We start from the raw sequence: 23,976 nt of genomic DNA on the forward strand, positions 1-23,976 counted from the left end.
AAACAAATCGCAATCATCAGGCTCACAGCATGCATTTTCTGCTTCTTATTTTATTACTAGTAGCAGTGGTAGGAGAATTCCTGTGTGTAAAAACAATTTCATAGCAATAACTAAAATAGGTCGGACAAGGCTGGCCAATATTGTTACTAAGGTATATGCTGGAGAACCTATTGAAGAAAAGAGAAGAGGGGACAGAAAAAGCCATTTAAGTATTAATAAAAAAAAACAAGGTAAGAGAATTTATCTCAAACTTAAAGGCATCAGAAAGCCATTATGGAAGAAAAAAATCGAAGCGATTGTACTTACACTGTAGATTAAGTATAAGGAAGTTGCACGAAATTTACAATAAAAGCTGCAGTGAAGATCTGGACAAAGTTCATTTCGCTATGTTCAGGAGAATATTTATAAATGAATTTAATATAGGCTTTAAGTCTCCGTCTAGTGACGTTTGCAGCACTTGTTCGCTACTAGACCAGAAAATAAAATCCTGTCCTAAAGGATCTGCAGAAAAAGTGAATCATATGACTGAAAAAAGAATTCATAAGCTAAGAGCCAATGCATTTTACTCTATTACGAAAGAAGACACAGATGAATCAGTCGTTAGTTTATGTTTTGACTTACAACAGATTCAGCAGCTGCCTAAAACTAATATTCAAGATGCCTATTACTTAAGGCAGTTCAACTTTTACAGCTTATGCATAATGAGTTTGGATTGTCTGAATTCAACATTCTACACTTGGTCTGAAGAGTTAGGAAGCAAAGGCAGTACTGAAATATCGTCGGCATTACATTGTCATCTAAACAAAATGGACTTTGAAGGTAAAAAATTTTGCGACTGTTTAGTGATGGGTGTATTGCCCAAAATAAGAATAACATAAATCTTCACATGCATTTGCACTTTTTGTATACAACCAAATCAAGCATTGAAAATATACTATTGTACTTCCCTGTAAGAGGACATAGTTTCCTCCCGGCAGATCGTGTATTCGGTCGTGTTGAGAAGATCCTCAGAAAAAATGTAAAGATAACATGGAAGGAATGAAATATACAAACATATATCTATGAAAACATATACAGTCGACGCTCGATATAACGACCATCTCCGTCCCAGAGAAAAAGGTCTTTATAACGAGTGGTCGTTATAAGAGGTATAATTAAAAAATATATACACGGTCATCATGCATGCCCCGCTGTTCCGAAAAAAATGGTACTTTTTCAAACATTCCAGTTAAATGCCCAAATTATTTTTATCATAGGAATTTTTTAGAAAAATCGTGTGCAAAATATTATGGCAGAATATTAAACAAATTTTAAAGTAGAAAATATAGGGAGGAAAATGTTACACACTTTCAAATCTGCTACTACTACTATTACCACAACATTTTCTGAAGATAAAACCAGACAGATGTTTGCCTTTTTGACAGAAGTGATTTTTGCGAAACATTATTTTCTGTTTAAGATATAGGTGATAAATTGTGTTTTTCTTGCTTTTCAAAGAAGCATTTAAAAGTCCCTCGAGAACCCCAAATTTTAAAAACTACTAGATTCAAACACCAAACTACCAACACATCTGTCAACTCTCTTTTCTTAGGAATCTGGAAATTTCTCGATTTTTCCTCCCATTATTTTTTCTGTGCTAGCAGTGGTGAATGATAATCCCTCCACCCCTCTCAAAGTTCGATTTGACATTGAAAACTTCAGGTAGATGTCCGTAAACAATAATCAAAGTCATTTCAAGCTACAAATTTGTTTATTGGAAAGAACATCAGAAATAGCGTCCGCTGAATTCGGTCGCTGTATTGGATTAGACGATACAAAAAGGTCGTTATAAATGAAAGCAAATTAACATAGAGTTCATAGGAACAAAGTTGGGACTTTTACCACTGGTCGTTATAATGGGACGGTCTTTATAATGTGTGGTCGTTATAATGAGCGTCGACTGTATCTATGAAATATGCAAACAAGTTGGTGATGTAAAAATATTAGGGACTGATTGGAAACTTTTTAATACGAAATCACTTAATGATTATTTCAAAAACTTACCATTCATATCGGAATTCAAAAGGATAGTTTTAGAGAAAAGTAGGAAAAGTGTAAAGGTCAAAGGCTTCAAAAACTACAGATTTGAAGATGTAAGTGAACAGTCTGGTGCAAAACTTCTTAAAAAAGGGATTAATGTCGCCATTGTGAAAAGTGTTGTCTTACAATCTCATCCTCTTAGCCATGGAATATCAGTTGAAAAGAAAAGAGACGTAGACAAACTTTTAAACTTAATGTATGGCGAAGAGTGGCAAAATCAACCTGATTTTAATTGGTACAAAGACATTATTTATAATTTACCTGCACGCAATGATGAAACGGAGGAAGTAGTGTGCGATTGTTTGGATGAGGATTATGCAGGACAATTTTTTTTTCACATATAAATTTCTAGCTTTATTTTATAACAATCAGTTTTATTATGTCATTAATTAGTTTTGTTCCATTAAAAAATGTAATCGTAGCAATTTAAGTTACTATCTTTTTCATTCAAAAAGTGTTTTATCCACATTGAAAACATTCAAAACACGTTTCCTCCTTTGAGTTCGGTCAAAACATGATTTCTCCAAATTTCAAATGCATTTTTCTAATTTATTTTAAGTTTATTAGTAAAGTACGCTTACAAATCTTACTAGTAACCAGTAATACAACTAAAAAAACTATAATTGGGGTCTAAAACAAGTTATTTTTTAATTTATTAGTTTTTTGTGTTTCCTGAAAAACTGTATCCGAAGGAGATAACATGGTTTGAATGTTTGCTCCTCACACTTGTTAATTCTTTTTTTCCACTGTTAGAAGCTCCCCTGGAACTCTTTAGGTTTAACCATATTCAGTGCCCGTTGCGAAGCAGTTTTACAGCGTCTGCATCATCAAAACGCTTCGATTTCAGAATTTTTTTCCTTCTCGGGAACAGAAAAAGATCACAGGGGGCGCGAGCACCAACTCATTCTTGTTCCTTCCAAAGTTTCGTCAATCGTAAAACGACGACTCTCGTTGATTTTTTGGCTGATTTTTTCAGCGTTTTCATCATTTCGAGACGTTGAAGGGCGCTCAGAACGAGCATGATCTTCAACACTCATGCTACCACATTTAAAGCGTCCAAAAACCACTCCAAAAATTGCGTACGGCTCTTAGCATCGTTCTTGAAAGCTTGTTGAAACATTTGGTAAGCTATTCCGTTGCCGACTTTTCAAGCAGCAAGCAAAATTTCAAATTTACAATTTGTTCTTTCAAATCTGCCAAACGATTTCGCAGGAGGAAAGCAACAACACCTGAGAAAACTAAACACTACGATCAGACATTATCAACTACTGACACCACTTGCACAGCTGGTTTGTGAAGGTCTCTACTTGAGCCATCTAGCTGGAGAACACTCTACTACATCTAGGATTGGCATCGCACCATTAGTCCGGTTTCTTTTACGGATCATGATTACGGATCATGATTTTTCTCCGGTAGAGAGCGTGAACTCTTTTGCCGGGTGTGAGGGTGTAGGTTCATTCATGGAACAGATCATTGTTGGTATGAGGGGGGAGGAGGAAAATATATATATAAAAAAAAGGAATCTTTTCAGGGCCACTTGAGTATATACATATTTACAAGCACATGTGAAATAATTGACAAGTATGAAAAACGAGGATAAATATGAGCGGATAAAAAAGGACTATTTACAATATGTACAACGAAAAGAAATGGAAGATCAGTACGGGTAGGGCCTGTCCTACCCGCAAGGAGAATTCGGGAGCCGAACCATCTACCGGAAAGGCAGAGAAGAGATTTAGCCGTCGGGGACGGCAGGGGGAGTGCGCCTAGGGCGCTTTTTCCCCTTGAGTTGGTAAGTAATGAACATGGTGTCCGAATCGAAGCCTGTGTCTCCCTTATTGTAAGTGAATTGTATTTGGTCATTTATCAGTGGGTTGGGATGTCAATAATGAAATATGTTAGATACACAATGTGTGAATCATTATGGATCGTATCATTGGAGACAAACCAGGGGGCATTAAAGACCTTTCTCAGTATTTTGTTTTGGATGACTTGAAGCCCCATCATGTTGGTTTTAGCAGCATGACCCCAAACAGGGATGCTGTAAACCATTGCTGGGTGGATGATAATAGTATATATGGCGAGTTTGTTCTTAGTGCTTAATGAGTTGGTCTTGCTTAGTAGAGCGTACATGTAGCCAATTTTTGTTTTAGCTTTTTTAATGGTCTCTCTAATGTGATACTTGAAGGTGAGTTTTCTGTCTAAGCTGACACCCAAGTACTTAACATATTTAGAGTACTTGATGTTTTCGTTGTTGACTGTGAGGGGTTTGGGAGCATAATTGAGGTCATTTTTGGAGAAGTAAATGGCCTGTGTTTTACCAGGATTGATAGCTATTCTCCATTTGTTGAGGTAAGAAGTGACATTATTTACGTATTTTTGTAATCTTAACTGGGCAAAGTTCCTATTCCAGTCACTAGCCATGAGGCTGGTGTCATCGGCAAATAAGCAAGTTAAGTGAGGATCAATATTGGGGAAATCACTAATATATATGTTATACAATGTTGGGCCAATCGCAGAGCCCTGGGGCACGCCGGCCAAGATATTGTGTTTGCTAGATAGATAATCGCCAATGCGCACTTGAAACGTGCGTTTGTGAAGATAGTGGTGAATGATTTGGATTATGAATCTGGGAAAATTTAGTTTAATAAGTTTGTAGGTAAGACCTTCGTGCCATACGCGATCGAAGGCCTTACTGATGTCAAAGAAAATGCCGATGGTGATTTTTCCGTCTTGCATATTTTTTGTGATGTAGTTAACCATCCCAAGTAATTGGTGGGTAGTGGCATGAGCTTCTTTGAACCCAAATTGAAAATTGGGAATTAGCTGGTGCTGGGTAATGTGGGTTTTTATTTGGTTTAGGATAATCCGCTCAGTGAGCTTAGAAAGGGAGCTGAGGAGGCTGATAGGCCTGTAGTGGTTAGGCTGTGAGAGGTCAGCATTTGGTTTGGGGATTGGGATTACGATCGCATTTTTCCAGAGTGTGGGAAAGTAGCCGTAAGCCATTGTCTTATTGATAATTTTTGTGATTGTAGAGATGGAGCTGAGAGGGAGATGTTTTAAGTGTATGTTCTTGATGTTGTCCTCTCCACCCGCTTTTCTTTCTTTTAGTTTTTTGATCTCGATCATTATCTCTAGTGAGGAGACAGCAGGAGAGGGGGTGGAGGGAGAGGGGTGAGAGAAGAAGTCACTGACCTCCTTATTAACTATAGAGATAGTTTGGTCGTCATAGGCGTCAGCATTTAGCTGGAAGTTATCCTCGAGGGCTCCAGCAAGTACACTGGTCTTATCCTTGATGGAGTAGACCAAGTCCCCCTGTTTGTTGCGGAGAGAGGGAATAGACTGAGTCTTTTTGGAAAATTTGCGAACAAGTGTGTAGAAAGCTTTTGAATTGTTTTCAAGAGACTTAAGGTAATTGTTGAATGTCTTGGACTTGTGGTCCGAAATGAGTTTTTTGATGTTATTTGTCATACTATTTAGTGTATTTTTCAAGCTAGGGTCTCTGGTGAGGTGCCAAAGCTTTTTGATTTTGTTCTTTTCCTTGATTTGGTTGGTAATTGTTTTGGGGAGACGGACATAATCGTCTGGATGAATTTTAGTGCATTTTGCCCTCTCAAGAGCAAAATTTATGTCATCGGTGACTTTGGTGACGCAAGTATCAATGTCCTTGGGATTATTGATAACAGGATTGTCCTTTGATCTGTCATGTAGCACTTGGGTGAAATAATTCCAGTTAATGGTGGTAGTGGTGCTGAATTTTTTGGGAAGTGCGGTCTTGAGACTAATGTCTAGTACGATAGGGCAGTGATCAGAGCTTAAAGCAGTGATAGCTTCGATTCGACAGTTGTTGGAGAGGTTACTCAGGAGAGCCAAGTCAAGGGTGGTATTTGTGAACTTGGTTAAATGGGTTGGGGAGTCAGGGGCAACTAGTGCAATGTCATTATCAATGATGTAGTTGGTGAGAATTTTGCCATTTTTGTTAAGGAGACCATTGCTCCAAATTTCATGCTTACAGTTAAAGTCACCGATAACGAGGGACTAATTATTTATGGAGAATAAAGAATTGAGATCATTGACTAATAACTTGGAGCTCGGAGGCAGGTATATTAAAGATATAGTATGTGGAGAACCATTAATAACACAGACAATGGTAGTGGTCTCAATATTATGCGTTTGAACGGGGCGTTCAAAATGAGGAATGCAACATTTGACAAGTATGGCCGTGCCACCGCCTCTGGTGTGCGTTCGGTCATTGCGATAGATTTTATAGTTTGAGAAATACAGTTTATGAGAGCCAGATAAGTGTGTTTCTTGAAGGCAAAAAATATCTCGGTCATGCTCCCTGAGGAAGTGCTCAAATTCCCCTTTTTTGTGGAAAATGCCATTGGCATTCCAAGAGCAAACTCTAAGTAAGGGTGTGTAAATCATGACGGAAAGCAGAGGTTTCTTTTGGGTCCCCCCTCGTATTTATGTTTGCATTGAAAATACGTGCAACCAAAAAGTGAGCGATGATCTAATTATCACAACGTTGTATTTAACGAAGTTTTGTTACTGATGTCTTCAAATTACACGCCTACTCTTGTGCGCTTACTTTTTTCCGTTTATTTTTTTCGGTTCTTCTTCATAATGTTCTTTCTTTGAAATTTTTAAAGAGCGAAATGCCTTATGAAATGATTTGAAGCACAGTGCGGAGTTCCGAACGGGTCGACTAATTTGTTTTAAAGCTGTATAGACTGAATCTTAAAAAGATTGCTTTTTTACGAACTGCTGTTTGAATTTGGATTTATTTTGGAACCATTAAAGTCTAGCTACCTCTAAGATGACGAGGATGGTTAGTCTATTTATTACTCGTTCATCTACTTCTGAGCTAAACTCACCAACTTGTTGGTTACCACGATGTGTCGGGATTCTTGCACAGCAGCGTCTTGACCTTACTCTTACTTCATTCATTAGATTGCTTGAGGAAACACCCCAAAGCGCTTCACATGAAGCCTGTTAATATAAAAACACAAATGTGGCTACACAAATAAGTCGAGAAAAATGCCACGTTGTACTTATAATATGGAAACCCATTGTATGACAAAAATACTGTGGCTACTCAAACTCCGCCACCAAAACCGCCACAAGAAAACCTGTGGTTAACAAAAAAATACTTTAAAACTCGCTTGCAATATGTTCTGGATATTAACTTATTGTGATTGCATATAGTGTAAATATAATTTAGTACATATTTATTTTGAAATTAGTTGATGCCTTTTTGCCTATGAATTTCTTGAAAATTGATTATTTTGATAAATATATTTGATTATTAATGTTAATTTGGAAAAAGATGAAATGTTTGCTTACTATGTGGATATTGACACTGTGACTTTGTGAATGTTTGATCGATCATCAAAATGTTGACTATATGAATATTTGATCTATCCCTAAACTGTTGGCTACGTAAATATTTGATCGATCACCTAACTATTAACTACACTGTCAAAACTAAAGGTGCGTCAGGAAAACTATTTGGCTCCCTGAGGTGAAAATACGGTGCCTCATGGTGCAATGTAGGCTAAGAATTGTGAACAATGTGAATGACGCAAATAAATGTGAAGACGGACCTCCTAAACGCAAGGGTGGCACGTTGGCGCATGTGCTGTTACATCGTTCAACCACAATCAATAGCGGACGAAGGAAGTAACAACGTAAATGCTCTTCCACATTGAATGAAGTACGAAATTGGGTTAAAACTAAAGGTTTCTACAATTTATTCTTCAACATTTCGCGTAAGTACAGGCATTTGATCATAGTATAGCTTTGAAGGCTTCCGAACATATTTAAAAGTGTTTCAAAGTACTTTGATTCTTCAGTTTGCCATTATGTACATTTGCTGTTTCTATCATGCATAAATTTTACCTAAAAATAGCTATCAGCACTGGATAAGTCACATTTAAAAATTAAAATGCTTAAATTAAATGATATTTGAAATGTTAATTCAACTATTAATTTTGAATAAGTGGTTTTACTTGCTTGTATTGTCAGGGATGTTGTGGATTTTTAACTAAGAGATTCAATGTGGTGCAATCAGTAAGTGAACGAAAATTCTAACCGTGCTGCGTATAAACAAAACTGAAGAGCACAAAAAAAAAAAAAAAAAGCGGTTTGAAAAAGAAATTCCTTTGAAGCTAACCTATGCAAATTTTCAGCTTCCGAGATCCGAATAGTGAGGATCTAGGATATGAAAATATAGTGCTCCAAAATGGCGGATCAACTTTGTGAGAAGAATTGCCATGTTGTGGTCTAGGTTGCAGAAAATTTTATTACATTGGAAGCATTAAATTTTGGGAGCTTAAAATACATTTAGCTATTGATTCGTTCTAGTATTTATGTGAGTTTTAGCTCATAAGATTTTGAGTAGCACGCATATAAACTCGTGAAAAAATGCTCTTTTATACTGAAATCATCATTTTTGTGATTGTTTAATTAAGTAAGATGATTAGATCTCATTTTTTTCTGACTTGAGTCTAAAACGACACCACTTTGAGCATTATCACAGCTTTTGCTCAAACGTATTGACTCGGGCGTTTTAGAGTAATTGACCTAAAATTTTGGTTCTTTTTGTTTCAAATTATCAACTTTGAAATCGCGTAATTATAAAAGTTGATTAGTTGCCATGGGTTTCTAACCTGGACCTCAAAATACACCGTTTGGTTATAACTACAGCTGTATCCCAAAGTTGTTGACCCGTCGCGAACAAAGTTATCGACCTCTGAACTTGGCCATTTTTAAAAAATCATTGACTTTGAGACCGTTTAACTACTAAAGACAAGAGAAACAAAAGCTATTTTATATTTTTCTTAGTACTATACTGCGATGAGTAGTTAATCATATACTTATTTCCGAGGGTTTCTTATGGCTTTAGCTGTTATCCGGGCCTAAACAAGGCAAAAAAATAAATAAATAAATAAATAAATAAATAAATAAATAAATAAAAATAAAAAGTAGCAGTTTCAATTGACCTTTGCCCTTAAAGCCCTGAGTGAGCCACCAAAGTATTTATGGTAGCATGTACCTAGTACCAAGTAGTGTCCACATTTAAAAGAATTGGCTAGGTTCACTCATTGCTTTTGAAGCAAAGCAATCATATATTTAGCTCTTTTTTCTCACGACCTTAAACTTCGACCTCCACTCGAGAGATAACAAGTCAAATTAGAGAGGAAAGAAGCTTCACTTTTTCTTATCGCAATACTAGTAAAATATCCTGAACGTTTCAGGAAAATTGAAGGCGTTAACTATCAGGCCCCATTTAATTTGTCCAGCTTTAAAAAAAAATGACTCTTAATCATTTTCCGAACTATTCAACGTGGAAAGTGAACCAAGACTTAGTTTTTTATAACTCAAAACAATAAATAATAATGTACACAATTGTATCCAAAAATGCACATTACACAGGGGGTGGGGGTCAACAACAGGAAATAGAAAGGTGCCAATGTTCTGCCATAGGGTTCCATTTTTCACCGCGGTGCACGCTGGGTTAAGGTTTCCAGTTTTGTTTTTCACTCGTGTTAAGGGTGCAATTTCAACACCATATAAGGTGTCGCTGGTGAACAAGCTTTTCACCCTTGAAAGGTGTCAAATGCAACCTGTAGTTTAAACAGTGTATGAATATTTGATTGACAACCAAGCTATTAACTATGTGAATATTTGACAGATCGCAAAACTTCATGAATATGTGAATGAATGTTGAATCCATCACCAAACAATTGACTATGTGAATATTTGAACATTCGCAAAAACTACTGACTATGTGAATGTTTGATCTATCACCAAACTGTTGATTATGTGAATGTTTGATCGATCACCAAATGGTCTAATGGATCGTGACTACTAACAAGGACTTATTACGAGACCGAACTGATAATTTTGCTCACTGATAGCGACAAGGCAACTATGATGATTATTCCCTGATGATGTTCATTGATGATGGTGATTACTGCTGACTAGCGGTTGAATGACTCAGAATTTACTTCTTCTGAGCCTCTTCAAAGCTCGTTTTCTTGCCTAGTTTTCCAGTTTTTGCTGACTTTTCCAAAATAAACACATGTCTCGAGGGAAAAAAAACGATCAGTTAAAATCAAGATAGCCTTTTTTAGAAAGATTTGTGGAACTGAACGCAAACTCCAATCAGAAATGTGATTGCATAACCCATGAAACTCAACAAATGTAATGCAATGAATTGCTACAAATAAACTAGTTTTGGCCTAAGATTTGTCTCCGTTGTTGTCATAATGTACGACACGTAGTAATAGTAACGATGAAAACGTGATGATAACTGTTTCAGTGTAGAATCACGAAAGTACATAATAATTTCACGTGATATTTTCTTGAAGGTTTTCAGTTCTCCAGCATGAACAAGTTAATTAATCAAACCTCTTTCACACTTGTGTTACTTTCCTTTTTAATCATAATTCATTTCATCTGCAAAAGAGGTTAACTTTGTTTAACTTTAATGCTGCAGATTAAACATTTACACAAATACAGCAATAAACCAGAAATTAGTCCAAAACATAAAGAGGCTTCTTTTCCATTCACCAACATTGGATGAGTAAAAATAGCCATTATGTGTGGCTCTAGTCAATGGTCGGGGGGGGGGGAGGGGGCCGAAGGCAAGTGTCCCTCTGTCATAATTTTGCTTACGGACAAAATCAGACACTTCAGAAAAAAAATATCTACCAAATTCTTGGTTTCGAGATTTCATTCGAGATTGAAACTGCAGTTTCAAGTCAATCTATCTGTTTTGAAATATTACTTTTTATACTCATTGTGGTCAACTGCCGGAAGAACGTAGGCCAGTACTGTGCCTTTTGAAAGTACGAAAACTAGAGAAGTTTTACTGGTAGAAAAGGCATCAACAAAATAGAGAAAAATGCACAAAACTCTATTATGTTTCATTATAAATAATAGTAGAGGGAAATAATGCAGTTTGACGCTTAGCAATACTGCTCGACGCTGTGAAAACGTAAAAGAGAATTTGATGCTTTCGGAGGATTGCCACTGTTTTAACTAAATGTGATTTTTTTTTCTAGAATGTATTAAAAATCAATATAAGAAGTAAAAGTGAGCTTTCTTTCTCTGTAAACTTAGTGCAAATTTAATGCGTGCAAGGAAGCTTTGGCAGAAGCACAAGAACTGATCAAGCCCATAGCGAAGTGAACAAGTGAACTTCCCTCAGAATAAAAAAAAAAAAAAAACAATCCGCTATAATACTCACATAGCTGGTACATAAGAATTTGAGTGTCGAATTCTAATATATTTTGAAGTAATTCCATGAGCTCTCAAACTCAGGTTACGTTAATCACGCAATCTTGGGGGAATACTTTCTTCAAACTAGTAATAGGTGCAGAAATGTGAACTATTTAAGTGCGAAATAAATACTAAGGGCAAATCATTCGTCTTCATAAATGAAGGTTAAAAACAAAAACACATTTAGCTGGAATTTAAATCAAAACCAAATCTAAAGGGTTAGTGCAAGAGAGAGAAAGAGAGAGAGAGCGAGAAAGTACATGGCTCTATTAATGCATGCAATGAAACACGTTAACTTGAACTTCTAAAGTTGCAACGCGTCTGCAACATTTTAAGAATTACTGCTTTAATAACCTTTTTTTTTCGTTGTTTTTGAACACATATAAATTTTAAAAAATAATTATAAAACGTAAAATAGTAATAAAAACTCTAAATATACTTGATAACCTAGTGGTAGCCTATAAAAATGTTGGATGGTAATAATGCAAAATACTGGGGACAAATTTCAACTGTGTAAAAAACATGTTAATGTAAGCAATCAAGCAAAAAAGAAACTGTATTTCAAATAAGGAAACTTGAAACATTTTAAAAATCTATTATAAAGATACATTATTTATTTGTTTATTTATTAATTTTTTTAAAACTTTCTTGGCAGACCATTAAAGACAGAACTCTAACTAGGGATAGTGGATGGTAATTACTTTTTAGCACTAATATTAAGTCACCACACAATAAAAGTATTATTTAGCACTGTTAAATGCCTGTTATTTTGTTTTTTAGAAGGTAACAAATAAATGGTACGAAAAAAAAAGAATAGAAATGAAAAACGCTTTTCTAAGGTTGCAATGAGCTTGGGACAAGAAACTTCAACTTTTTAGAAAACTGCCCATATGTCATTTCTACGTTTCGCTTTTTTTTTTTCTTTGCTATTTACACTGGATGTTTTAATAATTTTTAACATTGTTCTGCTAGTTCTTTCGAAGATTCACACACGCATGTTCAGAAATGGAAAAATGAGCTTGGTGTCATCAGTTTGCCTTGGCCCGGAAACATCCCCGTTCTACGTAAACAATTATCGGATTCCTGCTGTTAAATGTTTATTTCATAAGTATATATATATATATATATATATATATATATATATATATTCAGTTCTAATAATATTTATGGAAAATATTAAGGTTTAGCTACCGGGAAACGAGCTTAAAGATTTGAAAAGAAGGTAAAAAATGCCTAATTTTCAAAAATTTTATGAAAATGCAAATGTTTAAAATTCTTGTTCAAAAACTTCCTTTTTAACACTCTTTTCACATGTATTCGTGATTAACTACATTCTTTTATATTTTTTAGGGCGCGAATAAACCGTACAGTTGCGTGAAATTGACCAAAAATTGATTTTTTAAATCATTTTTTGTACATAGCAATAATTCCCTTTTTTATGGTCCGCCAGAATTTTTTTTTTTTTTTCCCAATCAATGTGCACTATGCATCTCTTTGTTGAAAATGCAAATATATTTTGGTGAGTTAACAACAGAAAACCCACCACAAGGAGGTGGCCAGTAGCGGATTTTAAGGGGGGGCCAGGGGGCTCAGGGTCCCCAAAAGGATAAATTAATTTAACTATTTTATTTATTATTTTCATTTAACTACTCTATAACATATTTTTTTTTAGTTATTTAAAGAAAACTCAAAACACAAGTATGTTTTGAATAAAAGCATTTTTGTTTGTGAAAGAAGTAATACTGGAGTCGGAAGATAGAGCTGCAAAATACATTCAACTCGCTGGTTTCGAATTTAAGGGAACGACTCGTCCATTAATTCTTCTTTGATGGAATCAATAATTAACAGTTTTAAAAAAGTGTGCAAACGTGCTTAAAAGAGTCTATTTCAATCCAAGAAGTTATTTGTGAAATAATAGATTTCTTTTTCAGCTTATAAAAAATGCAGAATGAAAGAAATCACATGTAGTTTCTTTACAAAACCATGATATTAATGGGAGCGAGCACGTAGTATCAAAATGTCACCTCAACTGTTTTATGGCTTCAAGAACAAATCAGTAACTGCTTTGAAATTCGCAAAGAAATAGTATATGAATTCTTCAATAAAACTTATCTGCTATGAATTTATGATTTTCTTAATTACGTACTATTTTATAACTAGAAAATCGTCCGTCATGGTATGACGGGTGAAAATTGTTTCTACATTTGAACGAAGTAATTGCCCGTTTGGTGATATTTTGATAGCTGAAATTTTAACCCTAATACCAGTGAATTAACCCTAATCTCCTGTAAATAGCGTTATTTATTTATTTATTTATTAATTATTATTATTATTATTATTTTAGTTTCTTCCTTTTCCTAAAATGAAAGTCTTACCAGTAAAACAGTTAAATTACCGGACCGAGTTCAACCTTGTCACAATAAAGCCTTTCCCTGTATGTTAAACATTACCAAAGCATATTATCATGCCGTGGCGCAAAACTTTCATTGTTGAAACACGCGGGTTACTCGATCATCGAATATTATTTATATGAGGATCACAATAAAGCCTTTCCCTGCATGTTAAACATTACCAAAACATATGATCAACTTATCATGCCGCGGCACGAGTTTCATTGTTGAAACACGAGGGTTACTTGATCATCAGCTATTATTTATATGAGGATAAAAATATAAATTTATTTATAGAAACTCAAATGAGGTATGGGTGTATTTAATGGCATTGCCATCGTGTTATAATCATTATGACAATGATCTTAATTAATGCCGTTCATTTTACAGTATCTTGGTATTTAACATTTAATTTGCTTGAAATGTTATTTTTAAGTTCACATTCAAAGCATATTAGTGCATAACATTTATGACCGAAAAGTAGACTAATTGGCCTTAAGTGATACTTAAAAAAACATTTAAAAATAAAGTCATGAAAACTGAGGTACATATTGTATGCAGTGTGGGGGGGGGGGGAGGTGCGCAATTCAGTTTCCGGGCTCCCTCCAAAAGTTATTTCGGAGTCCGCCCCTGGACGGGGGGGGGGGGGGTAGCTGCGCTTCATGCTCCACTCTGCCCTTCCCATCCACCCGACCAAAGAAGGATAGTCATTACAAGACTGGCATTTACACTTACTGTACGATTTTAAACGAATTTCAATGTTTGTACCAAGTCTTATGATTAAGTTTTGGCATTATGATCGTAAGTATTAAGTTGCTTTCATAAATTCATCTCTTGCGTCTTCCTGATCCTTATGCCTCGTATGCCTTTCTCTGATTCAACTACTTTACATTTTGACAGTACAGATTAATCTTACAACTGTATTTTGACGAAAGACTACCATTATTGCATAAAATATTAGCATGAAAGATATAGTTTACTCTTTCCACTTTTTGACAAGTGATGCAGTCCTCACCCCCCCCCCTACATAAAATTTCTCAAGAACCGCTTTTAAGCAGATAAATAACATTGCCAAGGCATTAAACTACATAGAAATTTTTCCTATTCATTTTTAGAGGACACAAGCAATATAAATTACGAAAAGCATAATGGGGGTTCTACACAAATGACGTAACGCGAGGGAGGGTGATACGAAATATGACACCACACTCAGACCAGGATCTATAAATTTCGGGCTTCGGGCCCCCTGCAAAAAAAAAAAGACCAGCTGGATTGCGCTACTTCCCCCCCCCCCCCTCACCGCATTAAAAAAAAAATTTTTTTGCTGATAATTTATGTCAGCAAGAGATCAAGTTTCCCATAATTTTACATTGCCCCCCCCCTCGCTTATGTGCTTAAGCATTACGTATTGAGTTTCACCTTTTCCTCACATTTTTGCCAAAACATTGCAAAATATTTTAAACTGTTAAGAATTGAATAGTTATATATATATATATATATATATATATATATATATATATATATATATATATATATATATATATATATATATTTATTTATTTATTTATTTATTTTTCATTTATTCATTTATATATCTATTTTTTTGGCCGCCGCACCACGGGGTCACCGGGTACGTAGAACCAGGCCTGATCACAATGTAAACAATATGCTTATGAAAGACAGCGTGACACAAGGAGAGGAGGGAATAAGGTGAAGTGTGACGCATTTGAAAAACAAAAAAAAAAAAAAAATCTCCACTCTGCTAAACTTAAAAGTTAAAACACGTGTTTTGTTGAAGTTTCAGCAGAAACATTGACGTCACATTCTTACAGATAATGGCAATAACCCAGAATTGAGTTCCCGCCAGGAACTCCCCAAGATTCCATGCAGTTGGCTTTGTTCTGAATTGAGTGATTCCTCGTATTGCTTTTGCATTCGAATCTAAGTATCATAATTTGTGTTTGCTCACCATTTAGCGATCTTTTTGAACTAAATACTGTCTTTTCCAGATTGGGAACGTTTTAATTTCTTGACCAACTATTTTTTATTCAGACGGGAAGGTTAAGTGAAGGTAATTATGTTTAAAGGAAAGATACAGTAATTTAGTTTTTTGCTCCACTTGTGTTAGTGAATGGCAGGCGAAGCACTTGATCACAATCCTTATCATAACTGAGTGGCTAGCTCAAGAAGAACAAGAAAAAGCACTAGGCTCATTCTACTTGTTACCTTATTTTATACAGTCAACGTTCCCTGATACGAGGCATTTTCTTTAAAATTTGAAATTGATGCGAAATATATTATTAAAAAAAATTGAGTTAGTTTCTGAAAAATTAAAGTTTTTGCAAGCAAGGATTGTTGTCAGGTTTTGAAACATACGTTCTATTGTTTCTTTCTTTTTTTCTTCTTTTTGCTAATTTCTATTCGCAACTCCAACGAAACTATAGGGGGCACTGAAGTCACTGTCTAATGGCGGACTTAAAAACTAAAACAAACGCACATGGTAACGAAGAAAATGCTAAAAGTGTTGTGATTTTTGTTCGTACGTATGATTTTTTCGCTTTATTCTTTTTTAAATTAATTTTCAAAGTCTTGTGGATATTCTGGCCCACGTAGAAAGAAATGAGAATTCAAGAAGCATTACTAAACGTCAAAGATTAATGCAAACTACGTAGTTCGTAGTTCTAAGCAGCTATTTCCACGATGTTGAATTCGATATTTATCAATTCTTGATAAAACTAAATAATAATTGTGGCCTGACAAGAATAACAATTAATGCTAGAAAATTCAATATGACATTACAAATTATTATCGAAAGAAGATGATACTTCTTTGCCTTGCTTGGCTAGCGCTTATTGTTTTCCATTTGTAGCTGAGTTATTTCTCTCGAATTCCCGAATCGGTTAATTTAAAAATTTTTCTGTTTCGATTTTTCTAATTTCTGAGTTACGATTTAATTGTGTCACGTTATGCAAATCATCAACAAAATTCTCACGGATATATGGTGGTAGTTTTCTTTTCAGTTGATTGACCATTATTTCTTTTTACTTATCGAATTCTGTAATCTTACTACCATTTTATTCCACTCATGATAAAAATTAAAAATGGTTTAACTAAAAACGCGAAATCTCGCCAAGGCTACTTTGCTCGCACAATACTAAAACTATAACCCTAAACAAATTTGGCGAAACCTTTCAGCTGAGAATAAAAGGAATAAAGTAAATTCTTTCTCGGTTATTCATTTTGTTCTACGATAATATATTCAAGAAAATATTTTTGCATACTGTCCATTCCAACTAAATGCTGCTGTAAAATATGGTTAGTTTAATTAATTTAAGATTTACCCCATATTCTTACAAATTCATACAAAACAATAAAAATTTTTTACCTGGTATAACGTTATCCAAGTTTTGTTAATCCAGAATTTTCGCTTTCACCATATTATTAAGGAAATAATGAAAAACTAACATTATTTTGAGAAGCTCGAGAATACTACTAAGGGACGAATTAATTTCTGTAGCTGAAAGCAAACTAAGACACATCGATTGCGTTAATAAATACTCAGAACAAACTGCCTGTGTTTACGTCAACAGACACACGTGGAACGCAACGTGGCAATGTTTTAGTTGCATTCGCAGTTTTATAAATCACCGCAAGGTAGCGTATTCGAGCGCTGGAGCTCCGAATGCCGTTTCGTTAATACTCTGTGTGTGTTTCCAAAAGTTGGTTTTTTTTAATAAATGTCTACCTTTTCGAAGTTTTTATTCATACTAAATATCATAAAAATAAAAATACACTTGTAAATTTGTAAATCATCATATTTCAAAAATTGTACCATTAATACATGAACAATCAGCAAAAAATAAATTAACTATGAAATAAGAATTGTGACAAATAAAACAATTTTCAAAAAATCAACAATAAAAAGCGAAAATATTTATCATTTTATCGTTTGATGGAAAAAAAATGAATCTGAAATAAATAAATAAATAAATTAGCAGCAGAATAATTCTTATTTATTACTATTTTTTTTAAGTAAAATTACATTTAACTCCCAGACGATTTTTTTCACAATCGGCTGCTACAATGGAGTAGCTATTCGCAACTCCAACGAACTATACAGGGCACTGCAATCATTGACTAATGGCGAACGGAAAAACTAAAACAAACGCATGTGGTAACGAAGAAAATGTTAATAAGTCTAGTAAATTTTGTTCGTATGCATGATTTTTTCGCTTTATTCTTTTTAAATTAATTTTCAAAGTCTTGTGGATATTCTGGCCGCCGTAGAAAGAAATGAGAATTCAAGAAGCATTACTAAACGTCAAAGATTAATGCAAGCTACGTAGTTTGTAGTTCTAAGCAGCTATTTCCACGATGTTGAATTCGATATTTATCAATTCTTGATAAAACTAAATAATAATTGTGGCCTGGCAAGAATAACAATTAATGCTAGAAAATTCAATATGACATTATAAATTATTATCGTAAGAAGATGATACTTTTTTGCCTTGCTTGGCTAGCGCTTATTGTTTTGCATTTGTAGCTGAGTTATTTCTCTCGAATTCCCGAATCGGTTAATTTAAAATTTTTCTGTTTCGATTTTTCTAATTTCTGAGCTACGATTTAATTGTGTCATGTTATGCGAATCATCAACAAAATTCTCACGGATATATGGTGGTAGTTTTCTTTTCAGTTGACTGACCATTATTTCTTTTAAATTATCGAATTCTGTAATCCTACTACCATTTTATTCCACTCATGATAAAAATTAAAAATGGTTTAATTAAAAACGCGAAATCTCGCCAAGGATACTTAGCTCGCACAATACTAAAACTATAACCCTAAACAAATTTGGCGAAACCTTTCAGCTGAGAATAAAAGCAACAAAATAAATTCTTTCTCGGTTAAACATTTTTCATTTCGTTCTACGATAATATATTCACGAAAAAATTTTGCATACTGTCTATTCCAACTAAATGCTGCTGTAAAATATGGTTTGTTAAATTAATTTAAGATTTAAAAAAACCCATATTCTTACAAATTCACACAAAACAATAAAATTTTTACCTGGTATAACGTTATCCAAGTTTGTTAATCCAGAGTTTTCTGGTGTTAACGCGCTTTCACCATTTCTCAATCAAATCACTTTTTAGAGGGAAATAATGAAAACTAACATTATTTTGAGGAGCTCGAACACTTTCTGTTGCTGAAAGCAATCCAAGACACATCGATTGCGTTAATAAATACTCAGAACAAACTGCCTATGTTTAAGTCAACAGACTTACGTCAAACGCAATGTGGCAATGTTTTAGTTTTTCCGGCAGTTTTGTAAATCACCGCAAGGTAGCGTATTCGAGCGCTGGAGTTGCGAATAGATCAGAGAGTAATCTATTAGGCTATTTTGCCCTTTTTTTTTAAGACAATTTCTTAAATTACATTTCATGTCATAATGCCTGCCGATTCCGTTCTTTAATTGCAGCCAAAAACAAGGAAAAATAAGAGTAATTAAGAACTTAACTTTGTTAATAGAGTTAACAAACAAATTCAAGACTAAATTTATTAAGCAAGTGTAGATTTGAGATTTTCGGTACTTGGAAACTTTTCAAACACTAGAGGTTTCTAAATCTTTCAAATCAAGTCATTAATTTAAAAGCGTTTTTAAATACTTTTTTTTATTACAAACCTGTACGAAATTGTTTTTGCATTCGAGTATGCAAACATGCAATATTTAAAGCAGATCAGAGGGAAATTTCTTTATTATCTTTGTATACGCAATACGCTTATATTATAATAAAAGTAAATATATATATATATATTTTTAATGAGGATAGGTAACTGGTAAATATGTTTCAAATTTCAAAATGTTTCAACGCAAATAAACTTAAAAAACAAGAAGTTCACATTTATTAAAAAACAATCCAAAACAAAGAAAAGAAAAGAGAGAGAGAGAGTTTCTTTTACTGCTAAACAAAACTGCAATGAGAATTTTACATTTCATGAAAAGGAGTCAAAAACAAAGAAAAACCTTTCTCCCCCCCCCCTAAATAAATAAATCAAGAGAGCGAGAGATTTTACTAGTAGGCAAAACTGCGAGGAAAACTTTACAATTCATGAAAGGCAGTCTAAAATACGAAAAAGTCTCCCCCCCCTCCCACATAAGTAAATAAAGAGATAGAGATACTACTAGACAAACCTACTAGAAGAATTTTACATTTCATGAAAAACGATCCAAAACAAAGAAAACTCAGAAAGATAGAGAAAGAGAGAGATTTTACTACCCCAGACAAAGCTAATGAGGAATTTTTTATTTCTAGATTTTGAAGTGTTTTAAATGTCCCAAAACTGGACATGGCGGGGGGGGGGATGCATGAAAAATGTCAGAAAATGCTGTAAAAGAGAAAATCTGAAAAACCAAGAGTCATTAAATTCTGTGCCTGAATGATTGGTATACATTTATCTCAAAAACATAATGCAATGGTGTAGCATATTTTTAAATACCTTTTTACATGATGTGATAAGATAATGTTAAGATTTTTCGTCATCTTCTCCCCACAAAATTTGATATTCTGATTGAACTTAAATTTAAAACTATTTATCAAAATTCGTGCATTTAATTTCTTGCTTCATTTTTTATGAGAAGAAAAATCAAGACTTATCTGCCCTATAAATGAAATGTTTACATCGTGTATTGCACAAAATGAAAGTTATTGGAAATGTTGAATCATACACTGTTGACGCCCAATAAGATTATTTATTTTGCTGTATCCTGTATCGCACTAACATTTTTTTTTTTTGGTATAAACATGATCGTACTAATCTTTTTATTTATTTTTTGCATTTCACTAAATTTTTTACTATTGAGTTTTTTTACAGTACAATCAATCATGATTTAGAACGGCAAAAAGCAAAATAGGTTTGTTATTTCTTATAATTGAAACTCACTTGTATCATAATTGACATGCTAAAATTAATGTTAAAATTGTAATATCTAACTCATCATAGTCCCAGTTGCGTTAATAAACTATACCGACTGCGTCTTGACATTCTATTACTTTTTTTCTAATTCGTTTAACTTTTGTTATATAGCTTATAGGGTTTTTTTTTTTTTTTTTAATGAAAGTCTACCACAATAGGCTCTCGATTAATCATATTGGTAGGAAAATGCCTCGCACAGATAAGCAAGGAAAATATTCAATTTTTACAAAAGTTGATGAAAAAGCTTTGAAATATTATATCTACTGTAAAATTATGCAATTAGACACAATTATTCCAAAAGAAGAATTTAACAAAAGAATTGTTTTAAAAACAGGTAGACATTTTAATGTTCATCCTTTATTTACAGCTACATAATACAAAATTAGTTTAACTGATTGTTTTGTGGAAAATTAAATTATAAATATTTGTTTCTGCTTTTAGTTTGCTCTACGCCGTGGCGGATTTACCGCATTGCAACTGTTGCAATTGCGAGGGGACCCTCACTACCATAGGGACTGAAAAATGTTGTTGGAAAAATGTTTTACATAGTTTTGCAATAGAAAAGGGGGCCCGCAAAAAGCATCACGATAGATCCCCACACCTGTACATCCGCCGCTGGTTCTACGACAAATTCTGCTCCACCGAGTCCAAACATTATTTTTTCCACGTGTTCTAAAAAGTTTAATAAAATGTTTAGGCCCGTCCCAAATGTTCCGCAACCCGGATAATCCTATCCCAGTTAATCGAGATTCTACTGTACAATAGAACTTATTTCAGAATTATTGAGAATTTATATGTCTTCTTTTTTAAAGAAATACAAACGTCAGTGACTTCTTTATTTAACAGGGTTTTTTTTTTCCTCCAAGAAGAAAATAAAGTTAATTTCCTCGAATGAAAAAATTCATTCACTTAACTTTTAATTACAAATACATAAACAATTGGACAACAAAGAAAGTAGCATTTAAGATAAACAGGGAATATTTTGCGTACCTACATTAAAAAACCAGGCTGTTTTCCAATCTCTTCCAATGCGTTTAATAGATCGCCAAACGCGGCTGAGAGTCCTAACATTTGATCCGGACACATCTGGACCGTATCACTTGTGGGTGTTTTTAAGGGTTTTGCCAATTTGAAACGGCGCCAAGTTGTGCAAAGCTATTTCCAAGGAGATACGACGGGAGAAGGTCGCCAAGTTGTTAAATCACATTTCTCATCGGCGAAGAAATGATTTTCCAGAATAATTAGACGTGATGATTGTGCTATCGTGACGAAAAAACGTTTAATTATTACCGATAAGCAATTTGGAAGTTATTTACAGGGCTTTTCGAGAAGTTTTCTAACTATCGAGTGAAAACGTAGTCCAAATGTTTTTTTTTTTAAATTATTTAGTTTTGTTTGCAAAAGTAATCAACTTTCCTACTTATAGACACTCATGAACAGCAAATTTTAATTAAGTGCAAGTGGAAAATAATATTTGGAAATAGATTATGATGTTTTGTATTCAAATGATTCATCGCTAAAATTTCTAATACTGATTGATGAGCAAAAGATTTTTAGTTTTGTTTTTCTTTTTTTTTTTTTTTGTTTACGTTATTGATGCAACTCACAATGCACTCATTTGCCCCGCAGAAGAAAACATTCATTGAGTCATATTTAAATCACGAAAATATTTCTTTCATCACGGGTAAAATAACATTCATAGATTTTCTGAGGATCTTTATCAATTCTCATCCAAAGATCGAACCCGTTATTAGCTAGCATTTGAAAGAGTAAAACTAATGATAAATATTCTGTGCGTTTTAGCACTTTCTTAGTTTCATAGTGTTATCAATACGAATTACTAATTGTTTTTAAGCAATTTCTTTGAAAGAATAATTACTAATCTGTATAAACTCTTTGATATTGAATAATTACGCATTTTAAATGAATGGGAAAGGAAGCAACAATTTTCGATTTTGAAAACCCCTCCGAGAAAATTTTTCTGGCTGCGCCACTGTGTATGCTATACGGGAAAACTTATTTTTACTACAAGATTGCCCAGTGGGATGTTTCCATCTTAGTAGCACATTTTATACCACAAAACTTCAACATCAATTTTAAGTTCTTCTGAAAGCCAAATATTCACTTTCAAAAGTACTGTGTTTCAAAATGCAGTTTTCTGGCGGTAGGTTCACTTTTTTTTAATAAGTGTAACTTTTTTTTTCAACGAGATTTTCATTTCAAACACCAAAGAACAATATTTTAAATATGTGTGTGTGTGTGTGTGTGGTTTTTCTTTTTTTTTTTTTTTTTTTGCAAAGTTACGTCCTTTAAGAAAGAAAATATCAACACATTTCAAATACCCAATATGTAATACAGCTGTGTTCAAATAGAGCAAAATTGTTTGAATTCCATATACCATGATCGTAATCTTTATTTTTTTTTAATTAAAAGGTGGTGCCCAATCTTTATTTACCCGAGAGCCATACCTCATATCTGTACTTCAGAGGCAAAAGGACGTAAGTCATACGTTAATTTTAAAGGAGACAGGAAAAACTTTCTTCTGGCGCATGTCAAGAATCGGACGCGCGCTCTTTTAACCCTGGTAAAAAACTGAAAAGGATTTTTTTTTTAAGAATTACGTTCACATGGCTCGCTGCGGAACAGGCTTCAGCATAGAAAGCACTAAGAAACGGAAAACCGCAATTTTTGACTTACGTCAGTCTAGCAGTTACAGAAATAAAGATGAATCTCGCGGGTCAGAACCCAGAACACATATAAAATTTAAATACACATTTGATTTTTCTCTCCTAGATAACATGGGGAAAAGGGAGTAAATTTAAATTACGCACTAAAAATTGCTGTTATTTCTACATGCTTATATTATCAATACGAAGTTTCCGTCCGTCTCTTTTAGAAACCAATTCTGACCATTTCGCTGCAAAAATACTGCATTTCTTTTTTATGCCGAATGATAATGATCGGTTGTTTTGGAAGCTTCCAGAACTAATTTCCAATTCGTAATGTAAAGCTGAACAACGGCCGGCATGGAGTAGCTTCGCAGGCTACATATGACCCGCGGTTCTTAGTCGGGCACCACCAATTTAAACAATTGGAAAAAAAAAATGAGAGAAAGACAGGAAAAAAAATTCTTTTGGCAGGATGATAAAAATAATATTTTTCAGGATTGGGGACTGTCCATAAATGATTTCATTCTTTTTTTTTCAACATTTTGAATCCACCCCCTTTTTTTTCATAAAGTGTA

General features: G+C 34.0%; 1 long non-coding RNA gene across 1 annotated transcript in view; it reads right to left on the bottom strand.

Annotated features, from left to right (window-relative positions):
• The window catches only part of LOC129217428 (uncharacterized), a 45,869-nt gene extending 24,058 nt beyond the window's left edge, over nucleotides 1–21,811 (bottom strand). Inside the window, exon 1 of the long non-coding RNA XR_008580213.1 lies at nucleotides 21,723–21,811. This is a non-coding gene — a long non-coding RNA (uncharacterized LOC129217428). The remainder of the gene's footprint in view (nucleotides 1–21,722) is intronic.
• Nucleotides 21,812–23,976: the final 2,165 nt, after the last annotated feature.

Source organism: Uloborus diversus, chromosome 2, assembly GCF_026930045.1.
Source record: "Uloborus diversus isolate 005 chromosome 2, Udiv.v.3.1, whole genome shotgun sequence".
In the NCBI taxonomy this organism is placed as follows: domain Eukaryota; kingdom Metazoa; phylum Arthropoda; class Arachnida; order Araneae; family Uloboridae; genus Uloborus; species Uloborus diversus.